Here is a 15486-nt window from a genome sequence, read left to right as displayed (position 1 = left end):
TAGTCGCATGAGTTGCCAAGTTTAACTAATGCACTCCTCCCGAAGCTACAGCGAATAGGTCTGTTTCGTATAGTTCGACTTCGGTTGTTTACCATGATTGCGATACGGAATTTGGCCACTACACAACGCAGTGTCCGACGGGGGATTCGAACTTAGTGATTCGTCCTTATGTCTGCCTGAGTTGAAAGAGCTGAATGAGGTTGAGATGATAACTCCTCGTACGATTCCGGTGTGAAATTGACATCTGTCCTCGAAAAAGGAAAGTCCGGGGAGTGAAATAGAGAATTGATCGTTATCCAAACCGCTTGTGTCGAAAGCTCTGAAACTTCATCCTTCATCTAACAAAAATTGATTTGTTTAGAATACATAAAAACATACGTTACTTGTAGATTCTGAGATGTGTGGAAATATTTTGAAATGGAAGTTTCTTGAAGCTTGATAGTAGGTACCTTACTGTGCATTTTCTTTGGTGATGGTCCATACTATTTGGCTTGATTGACATATCATGCGGTACAGGATGTTCCCTCCGATCAAGTATGGACGTAGGTTTGTTCAGTTAGCCCATTCGCGTTCAGCCTGAGTGCGCTACAGTCGAACGATCCCTGGGCGAATCCCCGAGTCGTTATCACTGAATGAGCTTGCCAAAGGATTTTAGTGTGCTCCGACGTTTGAGGATAAATAAACATTCAGGTAAGTTCTCGCTACCTCCTTTTTAATCATATATACATCGAAAATGTAAAACTAAAGTTATGAGGTACTAAATGTTGTCTCTCTCCGAATGCGTCTGTAAGGAACTGTGTACAAAAATAATATTTTCTTTAAATTTCAGAATATATCCGAATTATTCTCTGCTCTCGATTGGTATAAAGCCCTGATTAGGTCACTAAAAAAATTGAAATGATTCTCGTTCGAACCTTTTCTTGAAATCCGGTCGGGGTGAGTCACTTTCGATTCTAATTTTTGGATGGTAGACTTTAGATTATTACATTTCAAGGGGAAATACGTCCATACCACTTCCTATTAAGGACATTATGCCCCCCCCCCCTCAACCCGGCAACACACACTGGAATAGTGAAGGCAATACCTTAAATCTTGATTAAGGTGAGCCCCTTAATCATGATTGATAATCAGAAACTATACTCAAATACATGTAACTAGTAGTAGGCTACTGTCAGCATGGGCTGCGCATGAGGTGTAAAACGTTATTAAGTGGTGACAAAATGTGAAATGAAAAATTAAAAAATTTTCTGGGCAGCGGTCAAAATCGAGGCGCGCGGGTACGAGGATCGTTTTCTTTGAGTTTTATCTGGCCTTAAGCGTACGATTCGTATTAAATCTATTCCGGTTCGTTATAGATACTGCCACATACACAATCTCTTCAACGTTCAGTTTACGTCTGATTCAACCCTAATGCATATTTATCATTAGATTTCCATGTCAAAACCTGGCCCTGGATGTTTACCAGTTACAACGTCCTCACGGCAAAACGTCTCCGAAATTATTTGAACACATTTAATCAAAGGTCATACTTCGAGGTGATTACATGTTTTTTCTGTATCCTTCCTTGTATATCCTTCTCCTCCCCGAAGCTTTGCGGGGAGGATACAGACTCTCGGGAGAGAATACAGGGAAGGATACAGAAAAAAACATGTAATAACCTCTAATTACAATGTATCATGTTTTTCAAGGGTACGTACACTCTGCAATACTGTTCCGACCTTCAAAAAGTACCCTTCTTCTGAGAACTTCAAGCAAGCCAGGTCGTTCATGTGGTACATCACAGATGTTTTCTTATCGCGATTAGCACTTAGCATGACGGCTCAATTACCGTCACTCTCCCTGTGGGAGCCAACCAGGGAGAAAAAACAAAATTGGCAATCAATTTTAATGCCTGACATGAAGTGAACAATCAATTGAAACACACGCATTGCCGCCATTAAAAACATTTTAGTACCGGCAAGGGGAAATGCATAGCTTGGTTGGTTGGATGCTTCAGTTTAAAGCGAATCTCGCACGAGCAATTCTATAGCTATGCCCTTCCCGCGCATCAGTCAGTATCAAAGCAATCGATGCATTATCAAGTCATACGCGAGTTTCTGAATGAAACCCTACTCCGGTATCGGGACCTATTGCCCACATGTTCGTCAGGCCGAATCTATAGCTAACTGATCAACGTCAGACTAAAATAGGAAATGGGAAGGTTCATTTTCACCGACTGGGAAAATGTAAAAGTATGCTGAATCACTGGTCGTACGAAATCCCCTTTAAACGCTCGATATGAAATCCATCTTTTCAAAAGCCAATTCAAAGAACAGGACTGTTCACATATGTTCGTGCATTTTTGTCAGTACATGGTGTTAAAATATTGCCTCGGTAGTTTTAAAGTTTGAGTATAGTTCGTTCCCGAGTCAGTCGTGACAATCTCACTAATCGCCCTACTTTTTTTTCAATTTGAAATTTTTAACTTTTTTTCTCAATGGAAACTACTTCGGAGTGCTAAATGAGACGTCAGCAGAAAGCTTTGAATTAATGCCGCTAATTAACCAACTCTCTGCTAAAAAGACCATCAGCGACACATCACCCAATTCCTCGTGAACGATGAGCATTTTAATTATTTAGCTTTATTGGTGCGTATCTATCTTAATTACCACATTCTCTCTCGAAATGCAGTTAATTGATTTTCATTACTGGCAAAGGAATTTAATCGCTGCGTCCCAAAACTGCTGAATGCCAATGAACGCACGGACGCTTATATGGGATTGATGCGTTTTTTGAACGTATTATGATAATAAGAAGAGCAACTATACATGGTGTATCATAAAAAAGGTAATCCTAGCAAATGGGTTGTTAATTTTTTTAAACTATGCATTGTACAACTTCTGTCATTGCAGCACAGTAAAGTAGAAGCTATGAGCTTTGTGTTGGGCGTGGTTGTTCATAACAAATTAAGTCACATTCATGGCGCTATATCTGATTGACTTAACTGAAGTAAAGCTTAGTTTTAAGTTGACGCCAAGTTGTTGACTGAGCTCGATTCGAAGAACAAGGCCCGGACATGATTGTGAGTGGACTCGTCTCAATCAACCCATCAACTTCAGTGGACCTATGGTCACTTGGCAATACGTCCATCCAAACACACAACAGTTGGCCAAGAGAGCGGTTCGTTAGCTAATGCTGATTAGACTTGAGCTGGCCACGACAGCCGCATTGACGCTGATGGCATTGGAGCACGATTATGGGTTGTATTTCCATACATAGTAACAAACCTGTGGCCAAAATGGTGGTACCTGCCAATTAGCACTATTCGTTCTTCCCCTTGCAGTACTAGTATACATTAACGTATCGCAACTGCTGATCAGCACTTCCTGAAAGTAAACTATGACCAACAAACTCCATGATATAAGCTAGCAATATTTGATATCTTATCATTGTTTACATTTATTTCATGAAGTTTTTCAGTTGGTAATTTCTTAAGAGGGAGACTGTCGCTAATTGACAATTGAATTATTTTACTGATGCATGAAACCAAAACGATATTATTGCGAGCAACATGTCCTAAAACACTGTGACCTTTTTTTTCATCAAGTGAATTTCGTCCTCCGTACTGCTTATTTCAGAATGAATTTGACGAAATCGTCAGATTATTTTTGTTCATGCATATCTTCAAATGTACCATGTCACATTTAAAAAACATCCGTTTGAATAATGCTCAAAAGAAGAAACTTTCTTAATGGATATGTCAATCTCCAACATGGAAATTGTGTTGGGTCCCATAAGGATGTTTAAGAAAACGGTCCATGCAGTCTTTGCCCTCAAAGCGGCCCAAAAGAACAGTGGCATTCTACTATTTATGTAAAGGCCTATATGTTACTAACTTGTCGTCCGTCCTAGTCTAATCTTTAAGCAGGGTTCTGTGGTCTTTAGAACGAACGTTGGTACCCGGGGCCGATCTGTTCAATCGATCGTGTACAACGTTGAATCAGAAAAGCTATAATGATAAGAGTCTTCTAAAACAACAACATTTGGCTGCTCAAGAAATTCCCTGCGTCCTTTTTTGTAATCTCAAACAGAAAAACAATTTTTTTTTGATGTACTGAAGGATATTCTTCAGTGTCAGTCAGACTAAATAACTACAGCAAGTCAAAACAGGTTGTGGTTGAACATGTATGGGCATAATCCTTAATGGGTATAAAATCGATTTGCAAGCCCCCGCCATTACTCAATGGTCTTTATAATGACACCATAGATAAGAATAGAAGATGCTAGGAGACGGATTTGACATCTACACTGGCTAATTACCTAATAAAAAGTATATGTTGGGATGCATGGCGATTTACAGTACAAAAGTGTTGTTCCGTCTGTCTAGCTTTCGAATGTACATTTAACTACTGGAGCAGTGAATTTACCTAGCTCAGAGGCATCAGTAGACAAGTATTATACATGTACCTGATAAGCAACCGTTTTTCTCCTCATCAACCCCCATTGTTCTAAAGGTATTTAGAAAAATATCCTATGCACACTACATGTATTACACTATACACCACGAGTCAATACGTATCGGCGCAATCCAATTGGCAAACCAAAGCTTGCTAAACAAAAGATAATCTTTAACATTGTCATCCTGACCTCGGCCTCGGCTAAGGGTTAAGTAGCCGATACTTGTATACGAAGACGATGATATCATCAGTGAACCCCTGATTAATGGAAGTATACATTAGTTTTCCATTAGACGGTTTGTTGTGCCTGTGATAACGACACTCTATACATTGGCGTATACGTCGATTCCCATTTGCGACAATGTACCGTCCTGCTCGAGGTGAATAACCCCCTCGTTGCATTTTTCTAATGGCGAAACGTGGAGGAAAGTGTATTCTCACGATGACCATATTCAGGACTTGGCTGACAGACCTGGAAGTTTCATACGGTTCATTCATACAGTAGTTGCAGGAGCCAATTCATGCGTTGAATGCATGCATTCAGCCAAGCCGAAAACAAAATCAAAACACACGCTGAAATCATTTTGGGGCACTGAGTATAATCAAGTTAAATGTATATTTTATTCGAACCAAGTAATGTAAAACATCAACATCCAATAGAACCTGAAGAACAAATGTCATTTTGGCGTGCCGGGATGGTCACATCTGATCGAGACAGCAGCCAAAGACTTTCCTCTGACAACAGTCCTCAATACTATTTTGTTATGATTCGTATCACGTATTAAGCTCAAAAGGCACCGATGAAACATGGAATGAAGAAAACGAAATTAATCTTGGAAATGGAAATGAAGTCTTCAAATCTTCGAAATGAAAATAAGATCTTCGAAATGAAAATGGAATTTTCAAGTGCCATCAAAACTCTGATAAATCCAGCTGAATTCACGGAAGCATCGCGGCGCGCCGGCGTCAAATAAAGCATGCCATGCCAGCTTTTCCATATGACATAACCACGTAGTTTTTCCAACACAATGCCCGTTTCTCATTATGAGATTCGGGATAGGTTTTAGGATAAGCTGTACATTGTATTATCTATGTGTTGGCTTCTAACGCACACATTAGTTCTTATCTCCTGAATATCAAGTCCGATTACTAACAGCATGAAAATTTCCCTCGGGGCTCAGACTGCAAAAAATCTCCTCAAAACAAGACTGTACGTGTAAAACAGATTAGGCAATCTCCATATTTTGTGTTGCTGTCAACCATTTGCCGGGGACCATTTTGTTTTCATTTTGTTTCTTAGCGAAAATGCGTATCTCGTTGCTGATGATTGCGGCTGTGGATCCAAACCATTGGATATGCAAATTGAGATAGATAACCATATCAGTGTAAGGTAATCGAGGGGACAAGCTCAGCGAAGCAGTTAACGGGTATCTTACATTGACACTGCCACGGTTTCATCTGCGGGCTTTCCCCTATATGGTAGCCCAATTTTGCAGAAGATACAATAGAATCTCTCTATTATGGACCCCGGGACTGACAGGTGTCGTCCTTATTAGAGAAGTGTCCTGATTAGAGAGGTCGAATTGAATGGAGGAAACAACCAATTTGGGACCAAAACTACATGTAGTGCCCTTAATGGAGAGGGTTTCCTTAATATAGAGGTGTCCGCAAAAGCCCGTAGCACACTAGCCGCCAACTTCGGCGTTCACAGGCGTTTTTTGCCGCAAGAGTCCTGAACGCCTGAAAAATCCCTAGTCTGCTACGAACGGCGTCGGCGAACGCCACTTGCCGCCACTTGCCGCAACTAAACGCCAAATATCTAACATGTTTGATTTTTGACGCGTGTCGCCGCGTTTGAACGCAAGAAGAAGCCAGGTGTGCTACGGATTGCCGCCTGAATTGGCGTCGGCGGCGAGGCTATGGCCAATCAGTATGCGTTTCGATGTCATATGATTTCAAAATGGCAGCCTAAAGTGGCGGAAAAGACGCTACTGGACGCCGATTCTGGGCAGGTGTGCTCTGACCGGGATCCACTGGCCCGGCGCCAACTTCGGCGTCAGGAGGCGTCAGCTGAACGCTTCTTGTCGCCAAAGTTGGCGGCTAGTGTGCTGCGGGCTTTAGGGAGGTTCCACTGTAGACTTGTCAGCAGGGCTAATCAGATTCGAAATATAGAAAAGCATGATTGTGGACCTGATTACGACGCCTGAAGAATATTTGTAGCATGTACTTTGAAGAACACGAGCCCTCGATCGTACTATAGATGCTTCAAAATGAGAATGAGTGTTTTCTTTCTTCATCTTGTCAACAACCCTTCCAAAAAGGTTGCAAACACAGCTGTGTTGTTCATTGAAAATGAAGGTTTCGCGTGGCTTTAAAAATATTTTAGATCAAAGTGTGAGGCGCGACAAAACCATGAAAATAATGATGTTCTTTACAGGAGAGCATATCGTATGCGCAAACCCAGCGTACTCTGTGTCGATATACAAAACTCCTAGGTCGAAACATTTAGAGTAGAACAATCATCTGCCTTCTGCAATCGCACGACATCATCATTTATTACCTTAATTATTATCAATCTGCGAATCAATCTTGTTACTTTTTATATTCTGAAGAAATTCTGCAGAAGTTAAATGTAAAACGGGATTTAAAGGAAGTTGATGGTTTCATACTCAGACCGGATTGTCTATCCAAATATGACACGGTGTAAGCTACTTTGCATCATCAGCTTCGAGAATCGATTCCCCAGTTTGCCGATATTCGGGCAAGCCTTCCAACTTGCCCAGCTGGCCTGTCTTGAGAAAGGAGAGAGTTTTTCAATAATTTTGGATCACACTGTCGTTTGAGGAAAATTCTACTGAATGTGATCATGACGCACACTTGAATGAAGTTAACAAAGCATGCGATTTGGCTCTGTTTGTGTGCAGTGTGGCGCGAAACAACGAAGCACTGCCGCAAGCGTTGTCGCAATCGCATGTAGTGCAAACCTACTCTCACCTAATTACCTGCTAAGGCGAGAAGCGCAATTAGTTATGCATTGACGATCGCAATATCACGTACGAATTAACTATGCATTGGCGATATCGCATACGCAAAAGAATTAGAATTGAATTAGAAAGAGTACCTTCGTGATTTATCCAGCCAAAGTGTCTTACTTTTGAACTAGTATGATCTCTCAAGAAAATATATATGAATTACCATTCCACAATGTAGGTTGAGTAATAAGAAACTTGTCCAAAAACAGATATTTTTGTTGAGTTGTCAGCTTCATTGCGAAATGGGCGTACAACTGGATTTTAAGAAAATACTGACGCCTAAGATCAAGAATTCTGATGCTCGGATGTACATGTACATAGAGATTTACACAGCGATATACACATAGCAACTACCCGAAAAATAATACTCTTGTCGGTTGAAGGAATTCAATCCCGTAGCGAGAATCCGATTGCCGCCCAAATTGTGACAAATCTATTATTGCCGGAGCTTTCCCCTCAATTCCATCTACCATGTGATAAAGTGTTATATGTCCTACTATAGATTCGATAATAAGCTTGGCTCCCGTGAGAGAGTCTTATATCCAACTGATTGTACCTACCTAATTGCATCTCTCTCGGAATGACCCGCTTTGTCCGTCGAGCTCGCACGCCCAGTCGCCTGTCCTTATTCGTAAATTTATACGCACCCAGTGGGAGTAATCTGGCGCGTAACATGAGGCTAGATTAATGAAATCGACGGCGCCTCCAGTTAATAAGATGATTTGATAATAAGGTGCATAATATGAGGACTTTGAGTACAGTAGGCGCTGATAAATTTCCCTTACGCACCATTGGCAATGTGCAACAAGCTTGGTGAAATTGGGTTTGGGGGACAGCGGGGGGGGGGGGGGATCCCCACTCCACCGGTACTAATATTTTCCCAATGGGTTAACAAAATATACTTTATGATCTGATAGCCAAATTTGAAATATATTGTTGCTTCCATGTAATGCCTGATCTCATTCCTACATGGCAGGACTGCTCTGTCATGTCAATGAAATAACCTTAAAAAACTAATCGAATTGTGCGTTCGATTAAATTGCATTCTGGTTCAAAATTGTAACAAATCCTTTTGAAATTGGACAGATTCCGATAAAATCCAATCACTATTCCCTTAAGCTTTACGATTTGATCAAAGATGCTCTTTATCCTTCCAAAATAAGTTTTATTTTCAGATTGTCGTGTGAAAAAAGTATCCAACGTGACACGAGCTTAATCCAGCGCCGCTACAAACCGATGTTTTCTTACCCCGTTTTCTTACCCAATAGGCAGCCGGACTAGAGAAATGTGAATACTAATTAGCTCACTCAATTTGGTCACTCTGAGTGTTTGGCTCACACCTCATTAACCCATTCAACAAAGGCCGTTGATCTTCAATTCCCTCTTTTGGGAAGCCCTAGTATTTTAACAGGTTTTCTAGAAATCCGACCTTTCGGGGAAAAGTCGGACCTTTTTCGGATAAATCAGGAAAAAGTTAGAGAAATCGTTGAGAAGTCGGAAAAAGCCTCCCACTAGTATAGGAGGCTTTTTCCGACTTGTCCACGATTTCCGACTATAACTTTTTTAACGGTATACAGTGATGACTTGTGGATCTAACACTAGTTCTTGTACTGAACAAACAAAGGATTCTACCGGTATTTTACTGTCATAATCAAAAGCATTTGCTTATGAAATACAAAATTAGCAACATGCTGCCTGTAGTACAACACCCAAGTTGCAAATGGCTCCTTTTCCGGGAAAACAAGAATGGTGTCGGGTGCGCATAAAGGCAGTTTCTTTCTTCTCTGTTTCCGGCAACAAAGCGTAAATGGAAATGTTGCGTGTAGTCGGTTATGACAAGAGCATTTTATTCGTTTATCTCGAATAAATTGCCATGATTTAGCGAGCCACATCAATATCTGACAGCTTGGTAAGCGATAGTGTAATGGAGCATTTAGCAATGGAAACATTACTGTTGGCAGTATCGTTTCATGCGAGTCATGTTAGCTCAAATGGCCAGATCCGCCAATACCTAATGATTTCTGGTCAGTTTATTACGTCATGGCCATTCATTCGTGTCATTAGGGTTGATCTGGAGGTAACTTAATGTCTATCAGGTATCTCGGAGGTCACTTGTGGTGATTATATAAGAGGCAAACGCTTGTAGGAAGTGGTGATAGAGCCATCAGAATTATACTATTTAGCAACCCTCAGGTGGATTCACTGTTGTCATTGTTAAGAAGGCACGAGCAGCAACAGACGGTATGATTAGATAATGGGACCATTTTAGCGATGGAAACATTACTATTGACTGTATCATTTCTTGCAAGGCATGTTGGCTCAAATGGTCAAATCTGCCAATGCCCAATGATTTCTTGCCAGTTTATCATGTCATGGCCATTCACTCGTGTCATTAGGGTTGGTCTGGAGGTAAGTTAAGGTCTTTCAGGTTGGTATCACGGAGGTCGATTGCGGTGATTATATAAAAGGCAAACGCCTGTAGGGGTGGTGATAGAGCCATCAATATTATGTTACTTAGAAAGAATAACCCTCAGGTGAATTCACTGTAGTTGTGGTTGTTAAGAAGGCACGAGCAGCAAGCGACGGTTTGCGGCAAATATGATTATATACTTGAGACCTTTGAGCGGCGATGGCAACATCACTTTATCGTTTCATGCGAGTCATGTTGGCTCAAATGACCAGATCCGCCAATAGCCGATGATTTCTTGTCAGTTTATTATTCCATGGCCATCACTCGTGTCATTAGGGTTCGTCTGGAGGTAAGATAAAGTCTGTCAGGCTATAGTATCACTGGTCGTTAGCGGTGATTGGGGGCACTGATAGTATTAGGGGCAAGCGCTAGCATGAAGTGGTGATAGAGCCATCACGATTATACTATTGAGTAAGAACAACCCTGTTGTTGTGGCAAGTAAGGTAGAAGTGCGAGAATTGAAAAATAAACAGCACGCATTGTAGAATATGCTGGACACCTTGCGAATGTGTAAAAAATTACTTTTAACAACATCGTTTCATGCGAGTAATGTTGGCTAAAATTACTAGATCAGGCGCTGATAGACAATGATTTCTAGTAAATTTATCATGCAATGGCCACCACTCGTGTCACCAGGGCCTTTGGTCTCAAAATACAATGTAATGTCGGTAAAAGTATAGTATCACAGACGTCGTTGGTGTTGACAGGATATGGCCGTTTCGGCACCTTTAAGAGACTGCATGCACAATCTATTTGAAATCTGAGGTCTGCGGCCATCGTGCTTGGTGCCGCGAGGATGATGCAATTGCCTTTATCGTTCATTTGATACAACCGCGCTCTTGCTGATCGGGACGAAAAGATGCACCAACGCGATAAATTCCCGGTACTGAAGGGTTTAAAATATCTGTTCGATAGAAGTCTAACATAAAATGTATGACACTGTCAATTTGACGTGAACTTATACAAGCGAAGGCGCCGAGAGCGAAAAGCTGGAAATTATCTGAGAAACTAAACTTGTTTGTCATTAGTGACGACATAACTTAGGATCAAAGGGTTTAAAGATTACACAAGTGACGTCTAATGACGAGGTTCGTTTGTCAAAAGGATCAGATTGGATACACATATTTCGCCGTGAGCGATTATGAGATGGTTTTATTTTTCCCGATTACTTACTTGGTAGACAGGTGGCATATGTTGGAGCTGCCACTTATAGCTGTTGGGTGAACAAGTCGATAAAGGCGAATTTTTGCAAATTGCTGGACCTTTAATTGTGTTCAACAGCGGTTGCGAGAGCAATAACCGCTCGTGTATCTATTGAGCCCAATTTTTCATTTTCCCCGGTCAAAGGGGTGCAATTACGTCCGCCAATAAAGCTTGTTTTCTTTTGTGGTCTTCCCTAAAGGTCGCGTGCGGATGAAATTGTCCGTGTCTGTGATCCGGTTCTCGTTCCTGTAGATGCATGCGTACCAGAGCTAGGGGGGGGGGGGGGGGGGGTATATACCACATCTTGATCCGTGACTGACAGAAGCAATTGAAAGAGCACAAAATGCAGTTTGCCGCATCTTTGATATAATGACCGAGTCAAACTCAATGGATACAGTACTCCGTAATAAAATTTTGCCATAGTTCATCGGCCATGAGACGGTGTAAAAGTCTGAAATGTCCCAGGATAAAAGACATCCAGGGGAAACGAATTCTGTACGCGAATTTAATCTCTGAGTTTGTGACGATCATTGTCTCTGTAGAATCAGATACTTTAATCCGTGTACAATGTTTATACAGTGACGGAAATCATTTTTAGTGAACATACTCGACTGCTACACCCATCCGTGTACTGGAGCAAGCGACAGTGACTGGCATTGCTACATTTGCTAGAACGCAGCAGAAGAGGAAGAAGGAGGAAATCCTCTGATGAAATTCCGCCGAACCGGTCTTATTTTAAAATACGATCATATCATAGTCATCCTCCTGTTGGGTTAGCGCGCCTGTAATAGAAAAAGCATGACATTTTCTATCCTCCAAGTAAATTAACTAAAACCTCATCAGCTTAGTCTTGAGGGTTCCGTTAAATCACGCAATCGTGCTATATGAAGAATGCCTCTAACTTTTATGCAAACTGATATGTACAAACAGTATATTTATGAGCCAAACATTTCTGTTAACATGGTTAATGTCCGTGTCCTGCACAGCGATCTCACTGAATTATTTTTCGCCTCAGTCGCTAATTGATATATGTATGGCTATTATACTCCGTTTTGGGCTTTTGCTGCCTTCGCCGTTTCTGCGGCACCGAATCTTTGTCCCCTGATCGATGTAGCATGGCTTCTATATACTCGGGTTCTACTTTCCTCTGGTTCCAAATTCCCCGCATTCTTGGTACTATTGTATAGCGACAGCCATCTCTTAATGACTTGGTGGATATCGTTCTACTTCAGCATATTACGGCATCCCTGTGTGGAATTTTTTATGTACGGATGTACTGATTAACGGCCGAGTTTGCTTTCATCTGATGTCAGCGGACACTGGCGAAGACGATACGGAGAATGATGCAGTCTTCCACAGATTTATTACATCTGGACCCAAAGCCCCAGAATAATGAGCGCAATTTCACGCTCTGTCAATACCTATCCCAGGCAATCGCCAGTCTGTCCGGCCAGAAACGATCTCAGTAACTTCATACAATCTGTACAGTCAGCCGCGACGAAACCAATTCCGTTACAAGATGGGACAAATTATCAAGTGTACTTTGTGTGGGACATTGGAAGTAATGTACGGGCGATTCTCGGCATGCATACTGAGATGGAATCGACGTCGGGACAGATTGGTGATCTTCGCCGTGAATTTATGATACGATGGCACCGATTGGTTACATCTAACTGGTTCCTAATGGTTCGCGACCCTGCCATTTGGTTTGAAGGTCAATTCGGCCGTATGACTGATGTGGACACGGATGGGCACAACCTCACTCCTGCCAATATGCAACACTTCACTTACTCTATTATTGCTTTGTATCCAATCAATGGTATTTGTGGATTGCTATGATGTATTGCCACTATCTTGATATGTACCAAAGGACCATTTAAATAACACTCTGCCTAAAATTTGACAGAAAACTTAGAAAGCAATGTTTTCCTCTGGGAACAGATCTAGAACATACTGTAATGTAACGAATATTTTTTTCAAAGCGAAAATTACACTTAGTAATGCAGTTTAGTTTCCTCTGAATTATTCATGTGTTTTATTGTAAAGTGATTACCCATCACGTTATACTGCTCGAGATATCGTATTCCAATTCAATGGTCACACTCCTCGAAAATAAGTCACGCGATCTGCATATCTGATACACTATGAGATTATTCATGATATAATATTTCAATTCTATGTCTGTATTCATTCATAGTCGTGTAAGAAACGACGTAAGAAACATGCGTTTTCTTCTGACAGGCTGAGAAGAGGCGGGTAAGAAATACGTAAGGTAGAATGGGGTAATTGTAGCCCCCAGCCTATGACATTGATTGATATCCCCATGCATCAAACAATGCAGGGGCTACAAATAAACCGGAGCTATTATTACCCCATTCTACCCTACTATTATACAAGTACTAAGAACGCAGTTGTTCAGTCAATCCTAGTAATATTCTCTACCCCATGCCTGAAAAGGAATATGCATGCGAAAAAAATAGATATTGCATATACTCTACTTTCAATCACCACATTATTGGCTCTCCAGTCCTCGCGCAAGGCAGCAACTAAACTACGGAGCTAGTTTCGTGGTAAGAATTCTGGGCAATTCGACCTCGCAAGGTAAATGTGGCACCATATGACAGAGGCGTGCTTGCTTGGATATGGCAAGTAAGAGGCGGGTAAATAAATGGCTATTCAAAGCACAAAATATGTTGTTACTCTCAAAATGATTAAGATTCAATATTGTTATTGAAAGAGCCACTTTACTGCCTTACCTTCCTTGAAGGACCTGTTTGATTGTGATCAGGTTCACATTTGCGCAGGTGTTACATTTGTTGTTTTGGCAAAATATCGCAGACCTGTGGACCAGTTGCAGGTACCGGTATGATGAGATTAAATAAACTGAATCCAGTGTCAGAAATTTTGTAAATATTTTTAATGGGAGTTACTCAGGATAACAAGTGTCATCGTTTTCTAGTCACCTAGTACATGTACTGTGCTGATGTTCCTGCATTCAAAGCTTCATTCTCCTTTCCTCTCACTCGACTAAACCGGCCATTTTGTCGATATCTACCTTGTTGGCTGTGCGGCCAGCCCACTCAATTTGTCACCAATTTGCGGTCCAACCTTGATTGCAATGTGGTCTAATATCGGGACTACAAGAATTCGATATAGCCATGTATAGATTGAAAAACTTGCTTCAATCATGCATTGTGACTACTGCAGGGAAAACGATTAATGGTCGACGCCCAGACACACATATAGCTCACTGTGATTTAGAGGGAGAAATTGGGTGTGGGATTTAGGTGACCAGGAGGAAAATGTAACTATTTCCCTCCATGCGCCTCCTCGATGTAACAAGAGACTAAATGCTGATCACTAATAACGATTTCCGCAAGTGTTGTGAGGTGGTTTTTGACTGGTCTAGGAAATTCTACAGTTACATTCAGTTTTGGTGAGATCTTCGTTGCAGTCTAACATCAGTGTGTACTTGAGTTTGTAAAGTTTTCAAGATAAAAATGATATTGATAATAGTGATGATAATAATAATACTAATGATACTACATTATGTATATGTATTATGTATTAGAATGAATAAAAAAAGTGAATGAAGAGAAAAACAATGTTCTGAATACACGTGACCACCAGATCGAAAGTCCAGCATTCTAACCGTGGAACCACATATTATCTCGAGCGATCGAGTTATTCATCTCGTGCGATCAAGAAAAATAAGTCCATCGATCGAGATATTTCCGGAAAAAAAATTTCGCGTTGAAAAAAATCATGTGATGTCCTTTCCCAGCCACCGTACGGAAACTTCGCAGAATGAAATAATATTTTTTTGGATGAGCACCACATTCGATGGCCTTTGAAGATTTGGCCGCACTTATCACCAATTCTCGACCAATATAAATAATGATCCTCCTTTGCCATTAGTTCGATGTCCCCACAAACAGGTACGTGTTTCGCGGGATTACTCCATGTAGCAATCAGTGAGGAGGGGATACGGCTGCTATTAATCACCTGTCCGTGGCTGGAGAATCGTCATGCTTGAAATATGTGGGGAGGAGTGATGCTTGTCACTGCCAAGTGTCGCGCCTTGGCGACTTTCATTAAGCAGAGAGCCATTCGATGCTTTCTGCGTCGATCAAGCACGAACGAAATCTTTTTACACCGGATTTGCCAAACGGCGATCAAAAGTCCTTATTCCTCCAAGTTACTGAAAATATCATGTGAGGACCACGAGGCTTAAGATTTGAACACCCATTGTTTTCAGAAATTGACTATTTTGTTTCTCGAGAAATTACTCTAAACATGTTCACCTTATCTAGGGTTATTCCCCTTTCCCTAGCAATACCTCAGT

At 41.2% G+C, this 15486-nt stretch overlaps 1 long non-coding RNA gene across 1 annotated transcript in view; it reads left to right on the top strand.

Annotated features, from left to right (window-relative positions):
- The first annotated feature begins 454 nt into the window (after positions 1 to 454).
- Positions 455 to 15486, top strand: part of LOC135486559 (uncharacterized) — a 39330-nt gene continuing 24298 nt past the window's right edge. Inside the window, exon 1 of the long non-coding RNA XR_010446722.1 lies at positions 455 to 690. This is a non-coding gene — a long non-coding RNA (uncharacterized LOC135486559). The remainder of the gene's footprint in view (positions 691 to 15486) is intronic.

Source organism: Lineus longissimus, chromosome 4, assembly GCF_910592395.1.
Source record: "Lineus longissimus chromosome 4, tnLinLong1.2, whole genome shotgun sequence".
NCBI lineage: Eukaryota > Metazoa > Nemertea > Pilidiophora > Heteronemertea > Lineidae > Lineus > Lineus longissimus.
Note: the sequence above shows the minus strand (reverse complement) of the source record. Positions and strands in the feature narration are given on the sequence as shown.